The sequence below is a fragment of the Microtus pennsylvanicus genome, chromosome 7, assembly GCF_037038515.1.
Source record: "Microtus pennsylvanicus isolate mMicPen1 chromosome 7, mMicPen1.hap1, whole genome shotgun sequence".
In the NCBI taxonomy this organism is placed as follows: domain Eukaryota; kingdom Metazoa; phylum Chordata; class Mammalia; order Rodentia; family Cricetidae; genus Microtus; species Microtus pennsylvanicus.
Genome location: NC_134585.1, coordinates 925,050 through 929,963, shown reverse-complemented (window position 1 = coordinate 929,963; position 4,914 = coordinate 925,050). Strand labels below are relative to the sequence as shown.

Below are 4,914 nucleotides of genomic sequence, written 5' to 3'. Positions count from 1 at the left end.
AGATAGAGTGTTCTTTTCTCACAGGCTAAATCAGAAGTCTCTCACAGCCCTCAAGTTTATAGGAAAAAGTAGAGCAGGCGAGCTTGAACTCAAATGACTCCTTTAAGCCAGAAATGACTCCAGATGGAAACTGAGTCACACGTGGGCTCCCACAGTAGCCCCTGTGTCAATCTAGTGAGTTGTCAAAGGTAAAAATGTACATTTAAATTAGTGTGGTGGCCCAGGCTTTCAATCTCAGCCCTCAGGGGACAGAGGCATGGGGATACCTGTGAGTTCCTGGTGAGCTCATCGGAAGATGCTAATAAAAATCTTCCCCCTCCCTCTGACTGGAGTGGCTACGCTCTTTAGATCACCAAAGTCGGAATCCTAAAAGTCTGGGAGCGCACAGGAGCCGGTGTGTCCTACTCTATGGTTTCTACCGCCCTCTGCTGGCGTGAATTGATAACTGCAGCCCAACATTCATAGACACATCAGCATACAAATGTGTGTGTATACATGTGTGTGTGCACGTGTGTGTATATATATACAAAAAATTAAAAAATGAATCTAAAGGTATTCTTTTTAAAAAGATTTATTTATTATATATACAATATTCTGTCTGTGTGTATGTCTGCAGGCCAGAAGAGGGCACAAGACCTCATTACAGATGGTTGTGAGTCACCATGTGGTTGCCGGGAATTGAACTCAGGACCTTTGGAAGAACAGGCAATGCTCTTAACCACTGAGCCATCTCTCCAGGCCTCTAAAGGTATTCTTCCTGTGTATTTCTGTGAATCTGCATTGCTTGCATTGCACATAAAACTAAAAGGTTAAAGAGAAGAACCCAAAGGACCACTAGTAAGAAAGACCAGGATAAGGACAGGCAGACATGAAAATAAACATCTATTATTTCCACCATATCATTGTATTTCGGAAAATAGCTGTTCCTTTTTGTAAATATTCTGCTTACATGTGCTCTATCATTAATGTCCTCAGTAAGGCAAGTGTTCCAAAATCCCCTGTTCCTAACGCAGTGAGCATAGATTGATATAATCCACACAAGCGTGAGTCCCTTTGACGGCCAATCAACTTTCAAGACTCTGTAAACATCTTGACATGTGAATGATGGAGAATTGATGACACCATGGCTTCTGCACTGGACTCGGAAGTATATTGTGACCAGGATGAGGGCAACAAAGATCAGGGTGAGCGACCTGTTCCCAGACACCGCTCCCAGCATGCTAGGTCAGAGAGCTGGAACTCAGTCAGGAAAGCAGGGCCCAGGAGATTCCTCTGCCTGGAGTTCACCTTTCCGTGACCCAATCTCACTGCTTCACTACCACTGGGAATTCTTAGAGAAGCCAATCAGCCTCATCCACATCAAGATTATAAAACCAACACAGACTGGCAGGACTCGGAGTCCAGTCTTCAAGCAAGATGAAGACATTTGTTCCCGAGGCTCTCCTCCTGATGCTGGCAGCCACCCTGGCTCTGACCAGGCACCCAGAGGGTGAGTGTGGGGGCCAGGAGGGAAGGGACCTAACCTGGGAAACAAAAGGACTCCACCCCCAAGGGTGCCACACGGGGAAGTCTGTCTCTTTCTTAACCCACCCACAATCTTCCATTCCCTTTCCCATTTTGCATCGGGGCCCCCAATCTGCTTTTCTTAGACCTAGATGCAGAGCAGCACATCTAGGGTCCTAGGTAGGGGGTTGAGATCTCAAGGCCCACTGCCTCTAGGTTCACACTCGATGTACTATTTCCAAACTCTCCTCACCTGGCCTGGCCTCATGGAGCCCCAGTTCGTCATGGTTGCCTTTGTGGATGACGTGCGGTTTGAAAGATTCAACAGCAAAGCTCAGCCTCCGAGGATGGAGCACTGCGCGCTGTGGGTGGATCAGCAGAGGCCAGAGTACTGGGACGGGAGGACACAGCTGATCCTGGAACAAAGCCAAATGTTCAGAGAAACGCTGAAGGAAATGCTTCAAGTCTACCAACTTAGTGAAACTGGTGAGAGAGCCCAGAGAAGAAATCCCGTAATTTCATGCTCCCAATGGGGTGGCCCCAGTGAAATGTGATCCATGGAGGCCAGGCTGAAGAGGGACACTGACCCGGTTTTCTGTACAGTTTAAGTCCAAATCCAGTCATTTAGAAAGGCCATATGGGAGGGAACAAGCCACTGGAGGGCCCCACCAAGGAACCTGGCCTGAGGTTGTGGCTGAGAGTGAGGGTTTGGCCAGGATATCACACAATCTAGAATCTGTATGGCTGTGATTTGCTGTCTGGATCATACTCCAGTCACGGACAATACAAATTATCCTTCAACGGCCACAATTACATCGTCCTGAACGAGGACCTCAGAACCTGGACCTCCGTGGGCAAGGCAGCTGAGATGCTCAGGCGTAAGTGGGAGGAGTCAGACTTTGCACAAGTAGTCAAGACTTACTTGGAGGAGGAGCTGGACTACAGGAGGAAGATTTTGCTGAGAACAGGTAAGAACAGATACGGCCCCATCTGCTCTGAGACAGGAGGCCCTGTCCCCTGAGGATTTCTCCTCAGCGGGGAGCAGCTGGCATACTAACTCAGTCTTGCATCACCGGGGAAAGAGTGTCATGGGTTTTCTAATTCAACAAGAGAGAGGGACTCTCTAGAGGACTAGGCCTTCTCTCAGGGCAGTTCAATCAGTCAGTTAACAGCATTTCCCTTCCCTATCCGCATTGAGAATCATGACCTCTCTCAAGCCAGTTCCCTGCCCATGTACTTTGGAGGTCTGTCCCCATCAGTCAGAACCAGAAGTCCATATTCTTAGAATGAGATCTGGAGTCTCCTCCTCTGCGCTGGCTCATGCTGATTGAAACTTTCCAAGGAATAAATTACCCCATCCTTATCCTGAGATTAGGCTGATGCGTGGCCCCTGTGTTTCTCCTTCAATCTCCTTTCCATTCAAAACAAGGTTACAAGCACATTGATGGGTCCCCAGAAAGAATGCAAAATGACTGAATTTCCCAGTTTGTTGCCCTCAGATATCCCACAAGTACATGTGACTCGTAAGATCAGAGTGGATGGGAAAATCACCCTGAGGTGCTTGGCCCTGAACTTCTACCCTGCTGAGATCACCCTGACCTGGCAGAGGGATGGGAGCAACCAGACTCTGGATATAGAGCTGGTGGAGACCAGGCCTGCAGGGGATGGAACTTTCCAGAAGTGGGCAGCTGTGGTGGTGCCTTCTGGGGAGGAGCAGAGATACACATGCCATGTGTACCATGAGGGGCTGCCTGAGCCCCTCACCCTGAGATGGGGTAAGGACTGGGAGTGAGCGCAGAGCCTATTCTCAGAGAGTGGGAGGTTTGAGGAGAACTGGAACAGGGTCATGGATGATACCTGGAGGTCAGAGGCCTCACTGTCCCTTCCGTTCTCCTGTCAGAGCCTCCTCAGCCCTCGGTCCCCATCATGCCAATTGTGACTGGCCTGGTCCTTGGAGCTGTGCTAATCGGAGCTGTGGTGACTTTTCTGATGTGGAAGAGGAGGACTAAAGGTAAGAAAAGGGCAGGGTCCGAGTTCTTGTCTCTGTGGGTTTATCTAGCCCAAGCTGAGAGTGTTCCCTGCCGCTTGAGAGCGAAGTTTCACCCACACGGTTGCTTGTTCTGTCTTGTGCTGATGCTGACATTAACTCCAGTGTGAAGCATAAGGAAATAATGAACAGATTCGTCCTTGCAGTGGTAGAGGAGGCAGAGATCTGGTCCTCAGCTCTCAGAGGTCAGAGGGGAAGGTCCCTATTAAGGACAGATACGCAGGAGTCCAGTTGGTCCTCTGCAAGGGCAATCTTCCATCATGTTTCCTGATCTTTCTCTGGATCTCTATTCCCAGTACTGGAGATTTCCCTGAGATAGAGACCAGGAGCTTCCTCTAGGCCCTCTAGATCCCGATGCTAGCATGAACTCTAATAAAAGGGATCATTCCCAGGAGTTAAAAGATGAGGCAGCTATGTTCATGCTTGCCAGTCCTTATGCTGGGGGCTCGTGCCTGAGACACCTGTGCCAGTATAGACAGGAGCTCATGGAGGTTCTCAGCCAGCCCACACCTCCTCGTTTACTTCATCTCCAGAGGCTTCCTCTGGTCTTGTTTCTCTTTCCCCAGGGAGGTAAAGTTTTAGGATGTCCAGCCTTCTGTTGCAGCTTTAAAAAGTGACACCCTCAAGGGCCTGGTGTGGGACAGGGACAGTTTGTGTGTGTGATGGGCTGTTCAGAATATCACCCTGATATTCAGACACTGATCTGAATTTCTTCCTTGTTCTTTTCTTCTATAGGATAAGACAGCTGGACTGAGCCTAACAGAATTTGCTCTGGTTCTCCTCCCACTCTGGCCTCAAGACCTTATGCCTTCTCTTTCTATATGTGACGATGGCTATGTGTCTGTTTCCTCTGAGCAAAATGTAAGCGGGTGTTGAGATCAGCCAAGCCTTGAGCAACAGCAAGTCCCGCCCCCAACCTTTGTGTCTTCCCCAGTCATCTTCTTCAACAGGGGCAGGACTGGGAACCCCAGTGGCCTATCGTGCTTTAGTTTTCAATGAGTTACAACTCCAAGCTTCTCCTTTTTTTTTTTTTTAAAGGTTTCTCTATGTAGCCCTGTGTCCTTTGGAAAGAGCTCCGTAGACCAGGCTGACCTTGAACTCACTGAGATCTCTCACCTCTCAGTCCAGAGTGCTGAGATAAAAGGTGTGAGCCACCACCACCAAATACTTCTGTTTTTAATTAAGCATTTTTTTTTATGGTTGTGCAGCTTCTTGCCAGAGTGGGTGATTGATTAGTGTCCCAAAGATGAGTGAAAGGTGATGGAGAAAATAAAGGCTCGGAATCTTACGGAATTCATGCGTGCTATGCTAAGTCTATTGCCTAGCGTGACAGCTGGAAACGGTGTGGAGTTGTGTGGCCTGGG

The 4,914-nt window shown here is 48.8% G+C and overlaps 1 pseudogene; it reads left to right on the top strand.

Annotated features, from left to right (window-relative positions):
- The first annotated feature begins 725 nt into the window (after window positions 1–725).
- On the top strand, window positions 726–4,705 carry LOC142854144 (class I histocompatibility antigen, Gogo-A*0501 alpha chain-like; annotated as a pseudogene).
- Window positions 4,706–4,914: the final 209 nt, after the last annotated feature.